This window comes from Crocuta crocuta, unplaced genomic scaffold, assembly GCF_008692635.1.
Source record: "Crocuta crocuta isolate KB4526 unplaced genomic scaffold, BGI_CrCroc_1.0 scaffold143, whole genome shotgun sequence".
Taxonomy (NCBI): domain Eukaryota; kingdom Metazoa; phylum Chordata; class Mammalia; order Carnivora; family Hyaenidae; genus Crocuta; species Crocuta crocuta.
Genome location: NW_027529175.1, coordinates 4,932,843 through 4,955,678, shown reverse-complemented (window position 1 = coordinate 4,955,678; position 22,836 = coordinate 4,932,843). Strand labels below are relative to the sequence as shown.

Sequence of the window (22,836 nt, the reverse complement as noted above, 5' to 3'; positions counted from 1 at the left end):
CGTCCCTGCCTCGTGGGTCGTGAGACTCGGCCACCGACACGCCGGGAGTCAGGCCCAGGACTAACTATTTAGGAAACAAGCTTCCGAAGAGGAACATTTCCTAGAGCCGTGGTCCTTAACCTTTTTGGTGGGGGAGGGGTGTATGGCTCTTGAGTATTTGAAAACCGAAAGAAGGTTTGTGCGGGTTCGGAGAGAACAAGTTTGCGCCTGATTTCACCCGCCGAGGAGCCCTCCCCTCCCTGAAAGCGCGGCCTTGGACCAATGTGTTAATAAGGACTCCTTAGCCAGCTAGACTGCACACATGAGGGTTAAGAACGATGGTCCCTCGAGCGCCTGGGTGACTCAGCTTTTTTTTTTTTTAATTTTTTTAGCATTTATTCAGTTTTGAGAGACAGAATGAGTGGGGAAGGGGCAGAGAGAGAGGGAGACACAGAATCTGAAACAGGCTGAGCCATCAGCACAGAGCCTGATGTGGGGCTCGAACCCACTAACTGTGAGATCATGACCTGAGCTGAAGTCGGATGCAGACTCCGCTTTTGACTTCAGCTCAGATCACGATCTCCAGCCCTGCCTCGGGTTCTGTGCTGACAGCTCAGAGCCTGGAGCCTGCTCGGATTCTGTGTCTCCCTCTCTCTCCCCCTCTCTGCCCCACTCCTACTTGCATTGTCTCTCTCAATACACATTTTTTAAAGAAAAGTTTTTTAAAAAGTGGCCTCTGCGTTTGAAATAAAGCCCGACTTATTCCCTGCCCTTAGGGTGACTTCCCCCTAGGAATCCAAAATGTAGATGTTGCCAGATGTTTGGGGGTCTCCCCCCCCCGCGCCTCGGGGTAGGTTGAAAAAGAAATCCAGCCAGGAGAATGTTGCCTGTCCTTGCGAATTGTATGTATAACTAGTCGGGAGAAGGTTGACTAATCCTGTATTACTGTGTGGTCATTAATGCCATGCTCTGTAGTGTTTTTGTTTATATCGGTATGAACAGAACTTACAGTACAGCTCCTGGGTGGCGCACGACTTATCAGAGCCACCCATGTGGTTAGAGCCAGAGCCCGGGTCTTACTTCCAGCCTGGCGTCCCTTTCCACAGGCCCCTTCAACAACCATGCAGTACCTGCCTGGGTTAGGGACTCCACAGATGCTTGGTGCCAAGCCGCAGTGGCCACTCATCTGTCCCAGGGCAGCCTTCCTGGCCTTTACTGACTGTCCTAAACTCCCATCACTTAAACCTTCCCGGGCACCTTCTTCCCTGTTCCCTCCCAGCCCCCAGTCCCACCTCGCGTCACCGTCCGTAGCACATTATAGGCCCTCAACTAGTTACCAAAAATACGAACCCTTTTTTTTCTTTATTGAGAGAAATATTATCCCAGACTTTTCCTTAGATCCCTTCTGATCAACAGCTTGTGAATCCTCGTATGTGGTTCTGTCTGTGTGAGGCTCATTCATTCCAAAATGTCTCTAGTGCCTTCTTTAAAGAAAAGAGAGAGAAAGACACAGTACAAGTGGGGGAGGGCCAAAGAGAGAATCCCAAGCAGGCTCCTTACTACACAAGCAGAGCCTGGCTCAAGGCTCGAACCCACAAAGCAGCAAGACCATGACCTGAGCTGAAACCGAGATTGGGTGCTAAACGGACTAAGCCACCCAGGTGTCCCTAGTGCCTTCCTACAAATTGAACAGTAATTTTTGTTTTTAACATGAAAGTATAGGGGCGCCTGGGTGGCTTAGTCGGTTAAGCGTCCGACTTTCACTTAGGTTATGATCTCGCGGTTCGTGGGTTTGAGCCCCACGTTGGGCTCTGTGCTGACTGCCAGCTCAGAGCCTGGAGCCTGTTTCAGTCTGTGACTCCCTCTCTGTCTGACCCTCCCCTGCTCGCTCTCGCTCTCTCTCTCTCTCCTAGAAATAAACATTAAAAAAAAAAGTATAGATATTGCTATATAATATCTAGGTTGTTAACCACATACGGAACACAGACGGTGGTGGCCTTTCACATATGTACAGGTGACCCTTGGACAACACAGGCTTGAACCATGTAGGATTTTTTTTCAATAAACACAGTATAGTATTTTTCTTTTTGACTTCCTTTCGTCCAGCTTTATTGCAAGAACACAATGCATAATATATATACAAGCTCTGTCAACAGTTAATTGACTGTGTTTTGAGTAAGACTTCCAGTCAATAGTAGTTAAGTTTTGGGGGAGCCAAGAGTTATACTTGGATTTTTGACTGGGAGGGGCATCAGTGACCCTACCTTCCATGTTGTTCAGGGATCAGGTGTATTTATCATTGAAATGTAGCTAGTTAAAATCACACCTTTTATTCTGGAAATAATACAAAATTTATCTTGTGAGGCAAAGCAAAATGGTACATTTACTTCTTAATTACATATTGTAGCTTTAGGTGATTGATGCCTTTCTAAGGCACGTAAAAAGGTTTGTGTGTTTAATAGCACTTTAGCTGACTTGCATATTATGTGGTAAAATTCAAGCGCTTACTGAAATGACAGCCTTAAACTGGCTATAACTCGGGAGAATAGAGGCAGTTTGCACGCAGACCTCTACCTCCATTGAATTTGGTTACGTCCATTTAGTGAAGCTCTTTGTGAAATTTGTGAAATAGTTCCCCAAAAGTGTTGGACAATGTTTCTGAAATCCCTTTCACTGTGCTTAACCGCTGAGGATTCTTAGGCTTGCCCAGGCGGGGTCATTTTCGTAGGTTCAGTAAATAAACACGTGCACCTGTTGGTTTACCTGCCTCACCTAAGTCAAATACAAGTTCACGCCGCCCTGCTCTCCTGCTAGAGTCCCAGCAACGGACAGGATCCACCATTGGATCGGCTTTGCCGCTGCGATCCACTCGTTAACATCTTGGACACTTGAAGTCTAGTTTAACCTGGTGAAGAAAATTGCAAGATAAGACCTGTTGAATTGCAGCTGTATATTGCCTTCAGTTCAGGTAGACTTGAGCTTTGAGATCGGTGTCATTCTCTGTTAGGACGTAACAGAAAGCATGAGACCACAGGAAGCCACTCTGCGCCTGGCGTTAAGGAATTCACATAGCTGCTGGACCGTCAGCCTGGCAGTGGGCTGCGGGCGTGGGGTAGGGCTGCGGAGGTCCCCGACTCACAGAAGCTGCCACCTTCTTCGTATCTGCAGTGGCCTATTCGTTTATTGTTAAGGAGGCTTCATGCCCAGTGCAGAGCCCAATGCGGGGGCTTAAACTTCTAACCCTGAGATCGAGGCCTGAGCTGAGATCAAGAGTAAAATGCTTAACTGACTGAGCTACCCAGGTGCCTCTTGGAGTGACCTCTTTATTATTTTTTTTTAATTTCAGAGAACATTCAAGTAGAGGAGAGCAGTGGGGGGGGGAGGGGGGAGGAGAATGCCAAGCAGGCTCCATGCTCAGCACAGAGCCTTCCGTGGGGCTTGATCTCATGACCCCAGGATCATGACCTGAGCTGAAATCAAGAGCCTGATGCTCAACTGACGGAGCCCCCAAGTGCCCCTGGAGTGACCTCTTTAAAGTGACAATTCTTTAAATCTAGAAACGTACTTGCACTTTTGTCTTTTATTTTGAGCCATTTATTGAAGAGAATTTGTGCCCTGTCCTCGAATATTTTTTACCTAAAGAAAAAGGGAAAAACTAGAACAAATGGGTAGATAGCAGTGGCACATGCTGCTTTTCTCATCCCATTCTTCAGTCTCCAGGAGGGTGACTGGGTATTTATAAAATGACATCCATGGTCAAGAGAAGGTAGGTACTAAAGGCAGCAGCATGGAGAATTTGGGCTATTATCACCAGACCACAGAGCATGGAATTCTTAAATGATTGTGCCCCAAAGTTTCATAGTTCTTAGATGGTACACTTTTTAAAATTTTTTTAAAATGTTTTATTTCTGAAGAGAGACACAGTGTGAGCAGGGGAGGGTCAGAGAGAGAGGGAGATACAGATTCTGAAGCAGCTCCAGGTTCTAAGCTGTCAGCACAGCCCGACGCGGGGCTCGAACCCACGAACTGTGAGATCATGACCTGAGCCGAAGTCGGACGCTTAACCAACTGAGCCCCCAGGCGCCCCAGATACACTTTCCCCCAGACTCGCTGAGATCCAGAAATCCATGGGGTGCTGTGTCTACAGCAGGCACTCCCTGAGAGTCTGCTTCCCCCCATTGCTGCCTCCTGCCTGAACTTGAACCTACTGGGGAGTCTTCCTCTTTTAGTTGTTGGGAAGGCAGAGTCCCTCCAAACAGAGAGGAAAGGGAGATGAATAACACGGTGAGGAAGAGCCTGAGCTCTGGCATTCATTGCCCTGACTGATTCCTGAACATGCTGCTTGCGAGCCAGATGGCCTTGGACAAGCTCTTGAACTCTGAGCTCATCAGTGTCCTCACCTGTAAATCGAAGGTGATAACAGTACCTTTACTAGGTTGCAAGGATTAAATGGGACTATTAAAGGTGTTAAATAATTTTTTCTTTTTTTATGTTTATTTTACTTTTGAGAGTGTGTGTGGGTGCAGGCGGGGGAGGGGCAAGGAGAGGGGGACAGAGGATCCGAAGCAGGCTCTGCGCCGACAGCGCAGAGCCCAACACGGGGATCGAGCTCAACATGAGATCACAACCTGAGCTGAAGTCGGACACTTAACTGACTGAGCCACCCAGACACCCCTAAATTGTTGTTTCTAATGGGATTCTTGTTTTAAAAGATTTTGGTTATGAAATAATAATTCAGTTTTCCCTTTACTAATAAAAAATGTAACTAACATTCAGAGGTTTAGGCTTCCGGCACCATAACTAATGTAATTGCACCGAGTTCTTACGATTCTAGCTAAAAGCCAAGAACTGTGATGTCTTAGCTCCAGTAGTTTTACTGTTAGATTTATGATTTCCAGTAGGTAGTCAGAGACTCCCTGTCCCCCTTTAAAGATTCTAGACTAGATCTTTTTCAAGGTCAACACATTTGCTTCATAGCAAAAAAAAATTAATGATTAAACTGGGATTTAGCTGGATTCTTTCAGGACCCTTTCAAGACTTAACTTCATCCTGGAGATTCCACTCCGTTGGGCACTTCCAACATGTCCCAGCTTGTTTTTCACATTTCAGACATCAGTGCAAAGGATTAAAACAAACTGCTACACTTCCTACAGCTGTTATTTATTTTCTCTGGAGGCTTTACAGTCACTGAAAAAAAACAGTGGCAGCATTTAGCATGTTTTAAAAAATGGCCCAAAATACCGGGAATGACATGGAGCAGCCCATTGTATCCTTTTTCTGGGAACAAAATTTTGCCAGCAAGAATGAAAGAATGAAAGCAAGCCACCAGGAGGTATCGCGGCCCAGTGATGGCCGAGTTCTGCAGCAGGACAGATCCCCGCAGGCGGACGGGATGAAGCACGTGGTCACAGCCCTGGGGCCGAGTGGCCTCCGAGGACGAGTGGGTTTTGTGTACGTGGAAAGGGGGCGGAGGCGGCGACGGACGGTGAGGTCATTGAGGTGCGTGAGACTTGGAGACAAAGCTGAAGAGACCCCCCCCCCCCCGTGAGCAGAGCCACCACGTCTTTGAAGAGGTACGATGTGCTTGCATCCCCGCCGTGTCTGAAGCGCTGGCAACGGGATGCTCTTCTCCTTCCCCGTTGCGTGGGCCTATGAGTGATCAGCGGTTTCAGGGTTCGCTGTGTGCAGGTGCTCTTCTGCACGCAGCCACGTACAGTGCCCCGCCTGCCTTTGAGGACTCTCAGGGGTCATGTGATGCACACACAGGGTCTGTGAGATTTGCCCCAAACCAGCCCACGGCCTTCCCGCACCTGCTCTGTCATTGCACCTCTGTGTTGACCCGCTTGCTGTTTTATTAGATCCTTCATCTCCTTATGTGGCCAGCCTTCTCGTGTTCTTAGCCTTCTTTCTGCCTGTCCACCCCTTACCTGCCACATACTTTTTCTCCAGGTCTGTGGCTTTCGGGGCCTCTTCTGGTAAGAAGAAGAGAGGGACAGAGGCATACGCATTTAGCAAGAACAAATGCCTGCACATGTGTAACTGCCATGTGACCTAAGGTTGCATTACATGGGGTATAGTATTTGAAACAAGGGAGGTGATCTCTTCCAACTGAGTAGGCACAAGGCGAGGCAGCATAGACAGTTGAGGTTAAGAATGCAGGGCTCCCATTTCAGCACCAGCTTTCATTTCCTAGTTTGTGGCCTTGAGCAAGATACTTCACTTGCATGTCTGTCTCCTCATTTCCAGTATAGGGAAGAATAGTAATCTTACTTAATGGAGTTGTTGACATTAAACTGAAGTTCTATGATTGAAGTACTTAGAAGGGAGCCTGGCACGTACGTCCTCGATAAAAGTTTTTATAATTGTCAGTTCCGGGAAGCCCTCTTTAAAGAAGCGTGCAGACACAGTGTGGCAGACTTTGAGGGTGTGACTGCGGGGGTGAGGGGACCGGCCATGTGATCTAAGTGAAGGCCCCAGGAATCAGGATGCCAGGAGTAGAACAGAAAACTCAAGAGGATGTACGGGTTTTTTTCAGAGATCCGTGGAAGTCTCCTCTTGTGTTTGTCATCTGTCACAGTGTGCATGGCCCCAAAGTGAGAGACTGTGTAATAGTCCTGGAGGGGGTGAAGGAGGTGGGGGGATCAAGTCGAGAGGTGTTATTTCCATGATCACGCCAGAGTCCAGACCCCAGCTCTGTCCTCACCACGTTTGACCTGCAGCTTTACTCACATCTTTGGAAGCTCAGTTTATTGACCTGTAAAATGGAAATAATAATGACTTGTGCTGCTTTGAGGGAAAGAGGTGACAGGCACGGTGGCGGTTTGTGGTGGGACAGAAGGGAACCAGCAGTTGCCTGAGATCCGGCCCTCAGCCTGGCAGGTGTAAACTTCTGTTAGCAACTTGGCCCATAGGTGATTTTGACAACAGACTGACGCTAATCTGTGTCTGTCAGCGCTGCGGTAGCGGCCCTCACAAGCTATGTCCATATCCTGGTTTCCAAATAAGGTAACACTTACAAGTCCCTGGGATTAAGACTTGCTGTCTTTGGGTGGCCATTGTTCATCCTACCGGGATGGACCGAGGAGGTGACATACCCCCTCTTAGGTGTTTATGTTGATANGCCCGACGCGGGGCTCGAACCCACGAACCGCGAGATCATGACCTAAGCGAAAGCCGGACGCTTAACCGACTAAGCCACCCAGGCGCCCCTATGTTGATATTTTCTAATACATCCTGTGGATCAATATTCAACCATACAAAAGGAGATACAGAGAAGAATGTTCTATTTCTTGATCTCAAAGGGGGTTATGTGGATATATTTCCTTTCTGATGATTCATTTAGCTGTACCTTTATGGTTTGTAAACTTTTCTCTGTATACCAAACTTGGATTTAAAATTTTTACCTACTGTAGTTGGTCCAAGGGTTGTGGGTTATTGTTAAGCTGATTAAAATTTTTACCTACTGAAAACCATAAAACATATTTCCATCCCGGAATTTTCTCTTGTGATTTCCTCACCTGAAATGTGTCTCTCTCCCTCTTCTCTGCCTATTCCAAGTTCCTCTTCATCTGTCAAAGCCCAACTCACCTCCTCCTTGCCTGAGTGCCCCAGCTTTTGTTATTTTTACTTACATTTCTTTTATTCATGTATTTATGTACGCATTTATTCATTCATTCAATGGCATTTATTAAGATGGTATTAACTATGAGACTCTGCCAGGCCCGGGTGATACCTTTGTTCTCAGCGGGAGTGGGAGTCAGCCGGGAATAGACAAGGAAGTGGAGATCGTTCCCTGCCGGCTCCGCCGAGCGCCCCGTGAGCCTCCGCTCAGGAGCCCGCAGCTGTATCCATATCAGACTCCGTAGCATCTGCATCTGCGGCTTGATGGCATTTAAGATAAGAGTGTGTGTGAGGCAGGGGTGTGAACATGTGACTGTAGACCCTTCCCATGTATACCGAACATCCTAGAACAGTGGCTTTCAACTCTGTGGCCCCTGCTCTGCACGTTGCAGTGGGTCTGGTCAGTTCAAGACCATCAGGGACATTGCTGGGGTTGCAGAAGGAGTGAGGTGGGGTCCCTGTGGACAGGGGTTCAGAATCTGGGGGGGATGCAGACCCATAACCACAAAATTGCAGTACGATATGCTAAGTACCACGATGCAGACACACTCAACGTGTGTGTGTGTGTGTAGGAGCCTACACTTCAGCTCCTGTTCTACTCCAGAAAGTCTTGTCTCCAGCCACAACACACACACACACACACACACACACACACGCACGCACGCACCCACAACAAATCCTCACAGGTTGATGTGAACGTCAAATTCTCCTCTTGGTTGAGATTTTAGGAACTCAGTCTGGTCATTCTAGATGTTGCCTGCTCATCACATCTGACCAATCTACCATCTTTGTTTTTTGAAAATGGAGAATTTATAAGTTAATCAGCATACTTCGGCAGATGAAATCTTTCAAACCCTAGGAGCCCAGTGGGGGGAAACGTGAACAAATGGCATAAAAGGAGTCCCTTCCCTAGCAGGCAATGTCCCAAACTCACTTGTACTGTACCTGTGGTAGTTGTTCGTTATGGGCTGGGCTGTGCTCTCTCCCTACCCCCACCGTTCCCCGGTTGAAGGAGTAACCCCCATAACTTGAAATGGGGCCACGTTTGGGGATAGCATCTCTAAAGAGGTAATTAAGCCTTAATGAGTTCATTAAGGTGGGCCCTAATCCAATATGAATGCCATCTTTACAAGAAGGGGGAGTTTGGACACAGTTGTGCTTACAGAGGGACGGTCCCTGCTGCCCAGGGAGAAGGCAGCCACCCGCAGCCTAAGAGGGAGGCCTCGGACAAAACCAACCTTGCTGACCCCTTGATTTCAGATTTCTCACCTCTAGAGGGAGAAAATTAATTTCTGTTGTGAAGACACCTAGTCCATAGGGGCCCCCGGGTGGCTCAGTCGATTGAACATCCGCTTCTTGATTTCGGCTCAGGTCATGATCTCACAGTTCATGAGTTCGAGCCCTGCGTCAGGCTCTGTGCTGACAGCTCGGAGCCTACTTGGGATTCTCTCTCCCTCCTCTCTGTTCCTATCAGGTCATGCTCTCTCTCACTCAAAATAAATAAACTTAAAAAAAAAGATACCCAGTCTGACCTCTAGTAAACGAACATGTTGAGTGATATTTTCTTACATTGAAATGCAAGCTCTTTGGCATCAGGGACCTTCACGTCCGTCCCAGTCCCTCTTTCCAGTCCCTCCCCTCCCACGCCTCCTTGTCATGTCCTCTGTACCCTCTGGCCTCTCAGTGTTCACCAGACATATCCTGCCTTTTAAAGTGTCAGCCCTTGGGGCCCTGGGGGCGGGGGGCTCAGTCGGTTAGGCGTCCGATTTCGGCTCAGGTCATAATCTCACCGTTCGTGGGTTTGAGCCCCGCGTCGGGCTCTGTGCTGACAGCTCAGAGCCTGGAGCTGCTTCGGATTCTGTGTCTCCCTCTCTCTCTGCCCCTCCCCCACTCATGCTCTGTTGTCTCTCAAAAATAAACAAACATTAAAAAATTAAAGAAAAATAAAGTGTCAGTCCTTGCTGGGGGTTCTCTCTTCCTGGGTTGCTGTTTCCTCACCTCGTCGGGCCTCTTTGAAAACCTTGCTCAAATATGTGCTCCGTGGAGCCTTTCAGAACTCGCAGGCTGAGTTGGAAGCACTGACCACGTGTTTTCACGAGCTGTCCCTTCTTACTAGACCGTGTGCTCCTAGAGCTGAGGACTTTGTCTCATTTGTCTGCCTGTCTCTAGGGCCAGGCACAGTGTATACGTCTGCTCAGGCTGCCGTAACAAGATGAACTGGGTGGCTCAAGCAACAGACATTTATTTTCGCACAGTTTTGGAGGTTGAAAGTCCCACATCAAGCTGTAGAGGGTCCATTCGTGGCTAGTGGACGGCTGCCTTCTCACTCAGCCCTCGCGTGGCCCTTCCTCTGCGTGGTGTGCACGAGAAAGAGGGAAGGAAACTTGTCTCTGTTGTCTGGTAGGACACTAATTGTATTGGATCAGGGCCCCAGCTTTACGATCTTGTCCAACCTTAATTCCTTCTGCACCCTGTCTCCAAATACAGTGACTTCTGGGATCCGGGCTTCAACATAATGAATTTGGCACTGGGGGCACAATTCAGTCCATAACGTGGTCAATAAGGGCTTAAATTGATTTGGGGGAAAGAAAGGCTCAAAGTGTTGTTAGTAAACACTAGTCTCAGTCTAGACATGAGCTATAGACAGATTGAATAAAAGAGTATTTTGAATAAAAAGTGGGTGTAGAGTATTAAAAACCGTGAGCACAACTGGAATAAGATAACGTAGGATTGTATATACCTATCTCATTGTATGTGCAGAATATTTGCACTGAGCCATATTAGGCAAGGATACTATAAGCACTGTAATTGGAATCTTTTCCAGAAGAACATGTTGGATTTCAGATATCTTTAACAGCAATAAACTCCCCAATCTATGATTTAGCTGAATTACTTCCATAATTGTTTTGAGACTCTTTTGCCAGCAAAACTCACATTTGTTAGATTGGCAAGTGCAAAACAAATCTTTAATATTTACAGTTGGGTAAAATTCATATGGAAAGAACATCTCAGAGCATGGTAGGAAGACAAAGACTAAAGGTGGAGAAGGTACTGGCTAAAACTCCTCATTATGGAGACTAATGAATGAAATTCTGATTTAGCATTTCACTTCGAGTTTTCTTAAAGTAGAAACCAGCACTGTGAGAAAGGAGTGATGGAGAGATAGGCAGTTAAGAAACTAAAATATGATACATAAAGCTATGTACGGAGAAGTTGGGGAATCTGGGAATAGTGACTTGGTCTAGGGTGCAGTCTACACAGATTCTAACAGATTCTAGCTGGGGATAAAATCCTGACAGCTGTGTAGTTTGGCAATTATGATTTTCAGGTAAAATATATAGTCTGGGTGAAATATAAAGTTTGAGGATGTTGCCGATATGGAGCATGTCACTTTCACAAGAGAAAACTGAAAAGGACATTAGGGGTCACTATGCTAGTTTTTATCTACAACTTTGATCATAACCTCCATATAGTACCAGAGAGTGAGATCTGTTATATGACATCTCTGTAGGAGATGCATATTATTGTACGTTGTGAATTAGGAACCCTGATATCACACCCTAGAAGCTATTTATAGAAGAATATTGATCTCCAGTGGAAAAGCTCACATATTTCCTGGGCTCCAAATAAGATATCAAAGATGGAAGTACTTTTGGGATGGGGGACTAAGGACCTCCAAAAATCAACTAACCTTCCCTAAGAGCACCAGACCAAAGTACACGAAACAAAAAAGGCACAGAATTGAAGGAAGAAACAGACAACTCAACAATAGGTGCAGACTTCAATATCCTTCTGTCCACAGTGGATAGGCTACTTTGGCAGAAGATCCCCAAAGAAACAGATGACTTAAGCAACACTCCGAACCAGCTATACCTAACAAGCGTCTTCAGACCACTTCACCCAACAACACCAGAGTACACATTCTTCTCGGGTGCACATGGGACATTCTCCAGGATAGACCATAAGTTGGGTCATAAAACAAGCCTCCTAAAGTTACAAGAATTGAAGTACAAAGTCTGTTCTCAAACCACAGTGGACTGAGATGAGAGATCAATCAAGGAAGGAAATTTGGGAAATTCAAAAATATGGAATTGAAACAGCACATTCATAAATAAAGAACAATCAAAATCACCAGAGAAACTAGGAAATGCATAGAGATGAATGAAAATGAAGACAATATACCAGAACTTAAGGAAAACAGCAAATGCCATCCATAGAACAAAATTTATGTTAGAAAGAAGAAAGATCTCAAATCAATAAACAAAACTTCCACTCTAAGAAACTTAAGAGAGAGTGGGAATAAATAAAATAGAGAAAAGAAATATAATAAGAGAAAAATCAGTAAAACCGAAAACCAATTTTAAAAAAAAACAATGACAAACAAAAACAAAATTAACAAAAATGTAGCTAGTTTGACCAAGAAGGAAAGAGAGAGCACTCAAACTGTTAAATTGGAAATGAAACATCACAACTGACTTTGAGCAATAAAAAAGACTCTATGGAATATTATGAGTAATTATGCTAAGAAATTATATAACCGAGATGAAATGAACAGTTCCTAAATGTTTATAAATGTTATATCTTGTTGTTATATCTTCTTTGTCTTTTGTATCCTTTTCTGATTTAAAGTCTATTTTGTCTGATATTTGGAGAGCCACCCCTGCTCTGTTCTGATCACCATTGGCATAGACTAGTGCACTCTCTCATTTTCAATTTGTTTGTGTGTTTGGATCTAAAATGTCTCTTGTAGACACCATAGAGTTGGATCATGCATTTTTATTCCTTGTGCCAAATGGGGTCTTTTGATTGGGGTGTTTAATTCATTTACAGCTAAAGTAATTACTGATGAGGACTTTGGTCATTTTGCTGTCTGTTTTCAGTGTATCTTACAGTTTTTTGTCCCTCATTTCCTGCATTACTACCTTCTTTTGTGTTCAGTTGACTTTTTGTAGTAAAATGTTTAAATTTCTTTCCCATTTCCTTTTGTGTATATCCCAGGGCTATTTTCTTTGTGGTTACTATGGAGATTACATTTAACATCCTAAAGTTACAATACTCTAATTTGAATGTGTATCAGCTTAACTTCAGTAACATCCAAAAGCTCTGCTTCTTTACACCTCTGTCCTCACCCCTTTTGGTTGTTGATGTCCCCCAAATTATATCTATATACATTGTATGCCCAAACATAAGCTAGGAATTCTTGCAAATGCATTCATCACCTATGTAGAAAGCAAAATTTGGAGTTAGAAACCGAAGTTACAATCACATTAGCTTTTAGAATAATAATCCTTTTCATGTACGTTTCTTAAATCATGCAGAAAACCAAAAATGTATTTACAAACCATTGCTACAATACTAGCTTTTAAACAATTGCCCATGTATGTACCTTTATTGAGATAATTATTTCTCTGTCCAGTTTCAATTACTGTCTGGGGTACTTTTATTTCACCTTGAAGGACTCCCTTGAGTATTTCTTGTAGGGCAGGTCTAGTGGTAATGAACTCCCTCAAATTTGACTTCTCTGGTAATGTCTTAATTTCTCCCTAATTTTTAAAATATTTATTTATTTTTGAGAGAGAGAGACATGGACAGAGCACAGTGGGGGAGGGGCAAAGAGAGAAGGAGGTACAATGTCTGAAGCAGGCTCCAGGCTCTGAGCTGTCAACACAGAGTCCGACCCGGGGCTCGAACCCATGAACCATGAGGTCATGACCTGAGCCAGAGTCAGACACCTAACTGACTGAGCCACCCAGGCACCCCATCTCCCTCACTTTTGAAGGATATAGGATTTTTGGTTGACAGGGCTTTTTTATTTTCTTTTAGCATTTTGAAAATATTGACCTCCTGCCTGAGGGCCTTCAAAGTTCCCAAAAAGAAATCTGATCATCTTAGTGAGGATCCCTTGTATGTGATGGTTTGCTTCTCTGTTGTTACTTTCAAGATTTGCTCTTTGTCTTTCAAAAGTTTAATTATATTGTGTTGCTGTGGGGCTCTTTGAGTTCATCTTACTTGGACTTAATTGAGCTTCTTGGATGTTTATATTCATGTCTTCCATCAGATTTAGGAAGTTTCCAGCCATTATTTCTTCAAATATTCTATCTGCCCCTTTCTCCTACTGTAAGACTCCCACAGCATGTATGTTGGGCTCCTTGATGGTGTCTTACAGGCCCATTAGGCTCTGTTCACTTTTTTCCAGTGTTTTTCCTTTCTATTCCCGAGACCTGATCATTTCCACTGTCCTGTCTTCAAGGTCAGGGATGCTTTCTTCTAATTTTTTTGACATTTATTTATTTAATTTTTTTAAAAAAAATTTTTGAGAGAGACAGAGCATGAGTAGGGGAGGGGTAGAGAGATTGGGAGACACAGAATCCAAATAAGGCTCGAGCCTCTGAGCTGTCAGCACAGAGCCTATTGTGGGGCTTGAACCCATGGACTGTGAGATCATGACCTGAGCCGAAGTTGGATGCTTAACCGACTGAGCCACCCAGGCGCCCCAACATTTATTTATTTTTGAGAGACAGAGCGAGGCAGAGCATGAACAAGGGAGGGGGAAAGAGAGAGAGGGAGACACAGAATCTGAAGCAGGCTCCAGGCTCTGAGCTGTTTGTTAGCACAGAGTCCGATATGGTGCTCAAACTCACAAACTGCAAGACCATGACATGAGCTGAAGTCGGACACTCAGCCAACTGAGCCCCCAGGCGCTCCAGGGATGCTTTCTTCTGTTTGCTCAAATCTATCTCTGAATCTTTGTAGTGAATTTTCTGTTTAGGTTATCATACTTTCCAGTTCCAGAATTTCTTTTTTGTTTCTTTTTAGGGTTACTGCTCCTTTATTCCTGTTTCCATTTTGTTCCTACATCACTTTCTTGACTTTCTCCACATCTTTCTTTAGTTCTTTGAGACTGTTGTTTTAAAGTCTTTGTCTAGTAGATCTGCCATCAGGTCATTTTCAGGGACAGATTCTGTTTCGTTTTGTTTTTCCTTTGAATGAGCCATACTTTCCTGCTTCTTTGCATGCCCTTGTGGTTTTTGTTGTTGAAAACTGGACTTTTGAATCTAATAATGTGGTAACGGTGGAAATCATATTCTCCCTCTTTCCCAGGGTTTGGTTTTTTGGGTATTTTGTTTTGCTTGTTTGATTGTTTTTAATTATTTTGTTTTGCTTGTTTGATTGTTTTTAATTATTTTTTAATGTTTATTAATTTTTGAGAGAGAGAGAGAGAGACAGAGCAGGGGAGGGGCAGAGGGAGGGAAACACAGAATATGAAGCAAGCTTCAGGCTCTGAGCTGTTAACATGGAGCCCGATGCGGGGCTCAAACCCACAAACTGTGAGATCATGACCTGAGCTGAAGTCAGATGCTCAACCAACTGAGCTCCCCAGATGCCCCTGTTTTTGTTTGTTTTATTTTATTTGCTATCTCTGTGCTAAAGATCAGCCTGAGGTGTAAACTTTAAGTTCTTCTCAGGTCTTTTCTAAGCCTTTCCCTGGGTATGCACGGATCACTTCGTAATTTTTTCCTTATATGCAAGTGTTTTTTAATGTCCTAATCTTTAATGTCTGGCTCCCAATAGGGGGAAAAAAGAGAATAATGAGGAGGGGGGAGGAGAAAGGGGCACTGGCCCTTTACATTGACAGAAGTCACTTCAGCCTAGAGGGAGGGGCTTGCTACAGGGCAGAGGTGGAGCACCAGTGGCCGCCCCCCTCTGTCTGCCCCTCTGTGATCAGAAGCAGCCGTCAGTGACCAGAGCTCAGATCGCCACTCTTTGGGTTGGGAACACGGGGTCCTCCTTGCCCACATTTGCCCTCACCAGCTGTGTGTGCACTGCTGTAGGAACAAACCGCATCAAGTCGCATTTATTAAGTCTTTTTCTTTTTGTGATACCAGCTTGGTTTATGTTCCGTCTCATACATGCATGAGTCTGTTTCGGCTCTCTGTTCTGATTCACAATATATTGATCTCAGTACCAATAACTTAATTATAATAGCTTCATAGTAAGTCTTGATAACGGGCACAGCAAGTCTCCCTACATTATTCAAAGCGTTCCTGATTATACTTGGCTCTTTGCACTTCTGCCTACATTTAGGAATTAGTTTACAGGTTCTTCAAAAAAGCCCTGTTGAGACTTTATGTGAAATTGCATTTAATGTTAACATTTAGTATTAGTTTGAGGAGAATTCCTGTTGTTAAAATATCAAATTTCCTCACCCATTTATATTATTCCAAAGGTATTGTGACTTTACACATCTTTTGTTTGGTTTGCTCCTAGTTACCTTAAGTGCTTTGTAGCTACTGCAAAATGGTGCATCTTTAAAAATTAGTTCCCAACTATTTGTTGTCATCAAATAGACAAATAATTTAACGTTTGGATATTCATCTTATATCCTGCAATCTTACTGAACTCTCTTCTACCAATGGCTTGTGCTTGATCCTCTTTGAGTCTCAATATTGGAGTCTTCTGCTAACGACGTTTTTGTTTCTTCATTTCCAACATACGGTGTATGTGCACATCAGTGTTTTGTCTTAACAGCATTGGTCAAGAGGGGATGGAACAGTGAAGGGGAAGTGTAAAAATATGATTCCCCAGTCCTAAGTTATTATAGTTTCTGAATTCTTTGACCTATAAATTATTTTGAAGTTTATTTCTAGAAACTGTAATAATATAGACATTTTTTTGCTAATTTTTTGCTGTATTTTTATGAAACTGAGTTCAGGAATTGGTCTTTATTATGCTGGTTTTTTGTATTTGTTGAGTCTTGCATTATAGCTTAGTACATGATCAGTATTCATAAATGTTCAATATGTCCTTGGAAAGATGATACATTCTCCCATTTCATTGTGAATTTGTCAATCTCTCCGTGTAATTCTGTCAACTTTTGATTTGTATGTTTTGAGATTATGCTGTTTGGTTCAAAACAGGTTCAGAAATTTTGTACCTTTGTGAGAAAATATTCCTTTTATCATAGCCTCTTAAGTCTAATGATACTTTCCATCTTTTAGCTTTTTTCTGATATTAAGATAAGTACACCAGCTTTCTTTTGGGTAATACTGGCCTATTACATCATTTTACCCTTCCTTGAGTCTCAATATTTCAGGTACTTCAGCTTTTGGTATGTGTCTCGTAAATATCATACAGGTGCATTTTTCTTATTTCTACCTTGTCTGTCATCCCTGTCTCCCAGTGGTTGGTCACTCCGTGTCCAGTTATGGGGACTGTAGACACGTATGCATTCATTGCTGCCATCTACTTTTGTACTTTGCACTTTTCATGATTTTTATTTATATGATTAAATAAGCCTCTTCTCTTTCATTGGTTCGATTGAGCTTTCATTACGTCCCTTCCTCCACTCCCACCTTCCTTTTTCCATACTTAACACTCATTTTAACTTAATCTGAAATTAACAAATGTCTCTCCTTTAGTCTTAAATAATACCAAAACCTTAAAATGCCTTAATCCAAACACCCCCTCCTATCTCTATGTCATTATTCTCAATTATTTTACTTCCGTCTATCATCCGTATGGTCTTCAAATCTATAGCACTAGATTTGTTTCCAAACAGGCAGTGCCGATTTAGATTTGCCACATAGTTACCAATTACTTTATCATTGATAAGCGTACATTTCTCTCTTCCAGATGCTTTTTTTTACGCTGACATAAATCCTATCGCATTTCTTTCAGTGAGAACCTTTATCATGGCATTTTCTTAGTCTCTTTAGAAGGAAAACCCTCGGTCCCCTGGGTGGCTCAGTTGGTTAAGCGTCCGACTTCAGCTCAGGTCATGATCTCACGGTTTGTGGGTTCGAGCCCCGCATGGGCTCTGTGCTGACAGCTCGGAGCCTGGAGCCTGCTTTGGATTCTGTGTCTCCCTCTCTCTCTGACCCTCCCTTGATCACACTGTCTCTCTCTCAGAAATAAATAAAACATTACAAAAAATTAAAAAAAAAAAAAAAAGAAGGAAAACCCTCTTCTCTCCCTCATTGTCGTATTGACGTTTAGCTGGAAGGGGAATTCTACATGGACCTTTATTTTCTCTCGGCAGAAAAATCCAATTACATTCCTTTCTAGAGAGATTATGGTGTGCCGAAGCCAGTTAGTGGAGGAACTGAGCCTTGAATCCATGCCCACGTAGGACCAGAGCTTAGTTCTTAGCCAAATCCTTTGTATTTGGATTCACCAAATAACAGCATTTGAACAATAACAAACTATAGCGACATCATGAGAACACATAGGCAAATTTTAAAATAAAATGTCCAGTTCAGCTCAGCAAGCATATTTAGGACACTTCCCTTGTGCTAGACAACATGGGGGGTACGAAAGGGCACGGTTCTTTGATGGACGGAAGTGCATCTTTGCTGGACAGAAGCAGGAGGTGGTCCAGGAGCATTGACTCCATTGGGCTTTAGCCTCCTGGCCGGGGTTCTGGGGCTCCCAATACTTGGAAATAGAAAACACATTAGGCGGGGCGCCTGGGTGGCTTAGTTGGTTGAGCGTCCGACTTTCGCTTGGGTCATGATCTCACGGTTCATGGGTTCGAGCCCCGCATCGGGCTCTGTGCTGACTGCCAGCTCAGAGCCTGGAGCCTGTTTCGGAGTCTGTATGTCCCTCTCTCTCTGACCCTCCCCTGCTCATGCTGTCTCTCTCTCTCTCTCCTAGAAATAAATAAAAAATATTAAAAAAAAAAAAAGAAAACACATTAGGCTCTGTGTGAGCCATGAATGTCCTTGTATATTGACTGTCTTCAGTAGTACCTGTGCAGACTGGCTGGGGGGCACCCAGAAGGCAAGCCCGAGACAAAGGTGTGCACATTCCTTCACAGTTTATGTTGAAAGCGAGTGATTCCAGAGACAGGGAGAGTGCAGCAGGGACGGAGGAAAGCCAAACGTGTGTGCATTCTCAAGTCAATCACTGGGGCTCTGTGTCACTCAAGGTTCTCCAGAGAAGCAGGACGAAGAGATTTATCTTAAATAATCGGCTCATATGATTACGGAAGCTGGGAAGTCCAGGAGCTGCAGTGTGGGCCAGCAGGCTGGAGACTCCTGAGAGCTGTTGGTACCCATGAAGCCCAAAGACGATCTGCTGGAGAATTTCTTGCTCTGGGAAGTTGGGCTTTGCTCTATTCTCGGGCCTTCAACTGATTGGAGGAGGCCCACCCATGTTATGGATGACATTCTTCTTTACTTAACATTCACTGTTGTAATGTTGTAATGTTAATCTCATCCAAATCTCATCCAGACTCAGTCCCCTGGTACCTGCTAGTAGTGTGTACAGCGTGCCTCGCACAGTGCAGCTCTGGACAGAGAGGGAGCACGTGCTCATGGGTGCCTCGTGTTCCATGGCCACGACTTGTCCTCTGGGATGTGAGCTCCTGGTTGCAGATGCATGAATGTGGGCAGACCCTCACAGGTGTCCTCACCGCAGCGTCGGGGCAGCCCTGAGGCCAGACACACCTGGGCGCCCGGTTACACCCGCAGGAAACAGATTGCCACAGCACCACCCAGAGTACAAGGTAGGATGAAAGGGTCGAAGGCAGGGCATAAGAGGGGCCTAATTCCTTCTAAATACCTTACTCCGTGAGCGCCCTACTTTTCCGCCTTCCACCGGAGAGTGTTAGACTCGCTGCTGTTCCCACTCGTGGTAGGAAGGACGTTTGCCTTGTCGTCACTCTCCAGAACCATCGCTGTCTTCTCTGTGTCTGAATGGCCCTTCTCTGTCCACTGGTGCCAACGCGTCCTGAAGGCACCATTGAACTCCCTGGCTGCCATGACGTCTTTGCGAGCGAGGATCTGCCCTAATCTCCCTGTTTCCTCAGTTCCTTGGCTCTTATTAATTGCTTAATAAACTTTTCTGTAAGCCACCAAACTTTAGAGTTTCCCTGCTTCAGCAGCCTGGACTTTGTCCTGTTATTATAACGTTATAAGTACAGTGTGGGCGAGGCAGATGCATGGGTGGCTCAGTCGTTAAGCGTCCGACTTTGGCTCAGGTCATGATCTTGTAGTTTGTGAGTTCGAGACCCACATCGGGCTCTGTGCTGACAGCTTGGAGCCTGGAGCCTGCTTCAGATTCTGTGTCTCCCTCTCTCTCTGCTCCTCCCCTGCTCAGGCTGTGTGTGTGTGTCTCTCTCTGTCTCTCTCAAAATAAATAAACATTAAAAAAATAAAATAAGTATAGTGTTGTGGTGCCTGGGCAGCTTAGTTTGTTGAGCATCTGACTTCAGCTCAGGTCATGACCTCACAGTTTGTGAGTTTGAGCCCCGCCTTGGGCTCTGTGCTGACAGCCTGCTTCAGATTCTGTGTCTCCTCTCTCTTTGCCCCTCCCCTGCTTGTGCTCTCTCTCTCTCAAAAATAAATAGATAAACATTAAGAATAATAAGCACAGTGTCAGCATAAACCTTAGCTGACCAATGCCTTCCTCACCTTTGACTCTAAACTCATGTTGGACAAGAACCAGTTGGCCTTCTTTCTTAATGAGGACGTGAGGTTGGAGGGCAGGGGAAACTGAGGACTGTGTCTATGCCTTGCTTGCCTTTCCTGCATGCACGTAGAGTAATTCTAGACAAAAACTCTGATTTCATAGCAAACCACGTGCTTCGTGAAGGCTTGGGCTGACAAAGTGGAGCTGATGTAATGAGATCTTTGCTTTTTGGCCTTGACTGGGTCTTTCTGTGACACTGCATTTATTAACCAGGGTCTACCTGTAAGCTGAAGCTGAAGAAATTTTCTATGAGTGGAAAAGGCCCAGTGCTCTAAGTCAGACCCAGCTAAGTTCACGTCCAGTGTTATTACTTAGCAGTGAAGTTACTTCATCTTCCTGAGTCCTTTATTAGCATCTTTTCCCATCTGTTAAATGAAGATGATGCTTTCTACCTCCCAGGGCCTCCAGATCACCTATCACTGAGCCCAAAGGGTCTAGAAAATCCTTGGGCACTTTGTACACTTCACAAATAACAAATTTCTGTCTTTCTTTTCTTCCTTGCTCAGAAAAAAAAATGGGGGAAAGCCTTGATTGAAAAATCTTTCTTGAACTGTCTTATATATCCCACTTTCTCAGAAAGTATTTGAGGTGCCCTCCAAAATGTATGTAATTTGTAAATAAAGGTTCCAAAGTGCTTCTGCAGTCCTTTTAGGGCACATGATTTCCCTCTGATCCTGAGGGGTGTGTGTGTGTGTGTGTGTGTGTGTGTGTGTGTGTGTAGGTGGGGGGCGGGGTTAGATTAAATTCATTATGAAAGAGAAAGTGCTAAAAGATGCATAGTTTGGGAGAACTGGGCTCTGGAAGGGAGATGGAGGGCCCTGGGGCGGCTTCCTGAGTCACTGCAGCTGTCCCTCCTGGGACCCCCATTCCGGCCCGCCTTACCAGCCCCTGCAGGCCCAGGTCCAGCCCAGAGAGATGGAGGGTATGGCCCCTTCCTTTCTGTCATGTACAGTGCACTGATTCCTTCGATCTGGCCTAGTGCCTGGCACCTAATGTTCAATGAGCATTCAATATGTTTGAATCCAGTCTTGTGACCTGGGTCACTCAGCTCATACTATGTCCCCAGACTTCTTTGGGGGACTTTGAACAAGACACTCACTCCAAGGTGCTTCCCAGCTCTAAAGTTCTCCTATTCCACATGTGATGTCACTTTCCAGTAGCTTCTGGTCACCAGTGACTCCTTCCATTCCCACCCCCACCCCCCAGCCCGAAGACCAGGATCAGCATGGCCTAGGGTTTGGGGATTACTCCCATTTCTTTCCTTTCTTTGACATCCAAGACTATAATCATGGTTCTTGGCATCTGACTATTCACTGATGTGCTGGGGGGTCCCCAGGACTACTCTCGGGTTTGAAATTCGCTTGAAGGAGTCACAGAACTCAGAAAAGCCCTGACGCTCAGGGTCACGGTGTGTTACCAGGAAAGGATACAGATGAAAACTGGCAAAGGTAATGGGTGCGCGGGCAGAGACCTGAGAAAGCAGGTGTGGAGCTTTCCCGGTGGAGTTGTGCGGACGGTGCTTCATTCTCCCAGCAGTGACGATGGAAGGAAGCCGGCAGATTGGGTAGATATCAAATCCGATTTGAGGAGGTCGAATTGGTAATGTGGGCCCGGAGTTCAAAGAGGAGGCTTCAGCTGGGGACCATGGGCACCCAGGAGTAACTGAAGCCCTTCAGTGTGTGAATTGCCTACGTGGATGTCAGAGAAGACACATTCGTCAGGAACTAAACGTCCCTGGGGGGCGGTGAGCCAGCCAGGGAGACCGAGGCCCGTCAGCCTGGGATGCGCGAGGAGAGCTGGGAGGGACCGTCCAGTGTCCCAAGAAAAGGCGGGGGTTAGGGGTCTTGAAGGTACAGAACGTTGCGTTAGATGAAGGTTATACAATAACAGTTGGATCTGGCAAAAGAGTTGGTCATGGGTGACGCTGGAAGAAAGCCATTTTGGAGAAGGGAGGCTGGGCTTAGCGCTTGGCATTGGCTGGACCGATGGGTCCCGCAGATAATGCTCCGGAGGCTGGTGGAGAACAGGCCAGATGGGAGATGGCTGGAGGGCCAGCGCGGCGCAGGAGTGGTTTTGTGTTTCTGTTCTTCCCCCTGAGAGAGCCCTGGGCATGCTAGGGCGCAGCAGGGAAGAGTCTAGGGAGAGGCTGAAGATGAGAAGGTGGGGGCTGGAACGCAGGGCACAGGGAGACACTTGCCCCCAGAGAGGAGGAGGGAGGAAGGAAGGATGCCCACGGGAACAGGAAGGGTTGAAGTTCCACCTGCTTCCTCGACGCCGTGAGAGGGGCCTCGGGAGCCACTCTCTGTTTCATCTCGGCTCTGCAAACTCCTGCTGACGGCTGACAGGTGTCACACAAACCGGAGGTACGCAGGCTAAGGGGATCCGAGGCCCTCGGGGGGCTAGAGAGGAGGGGGGGGACAGCCAGCCGCGCCCAGGGCTAACGTTTGTGGAGCGTGGGCTCCAGCCGCAGCGCTTCACGCCCGCAGGAGCCCAGGGAGTGGGCAGCAGCGCGCTGCTATTTTAACAGATGCAGGGATGGAGGCGCAGAGAAACTGCATTACTGTCCTGAGCTGCGCGAAACAGGGGGCCGGCATGCGAGCCCCGGATTATCACTCTGGACGCTGGAGATGCCCCTCACGACATCAGGCGCCAGCTCCCAGGCATAAACCACGTCTCAGGAAAATGGCCAGGATGCCCGTGCGCCTGGCTGTCACCGCTTCTCGGGGGGCAAGTCCTGGTTTCACGTCAACCTCATCCTTGCAACGA

The 22,836-nt window shown here is 45.7% G+C and overlaps 1 protein-coding gene across 1 annotated transcript in view; it reads right to left on the bottom strand.

Moving 5' to 3' along the window:
- The window catches only part of FAM118A (family with sequence similarity 118 member A), a 246,590-nt gene that overhangs the window by 122,816 nt on the left and 100,938 nt on the right, over window positions 1–22,836 (bottom strand). The gene's annotated exons all lie outside the window — the stretch shown is intronic.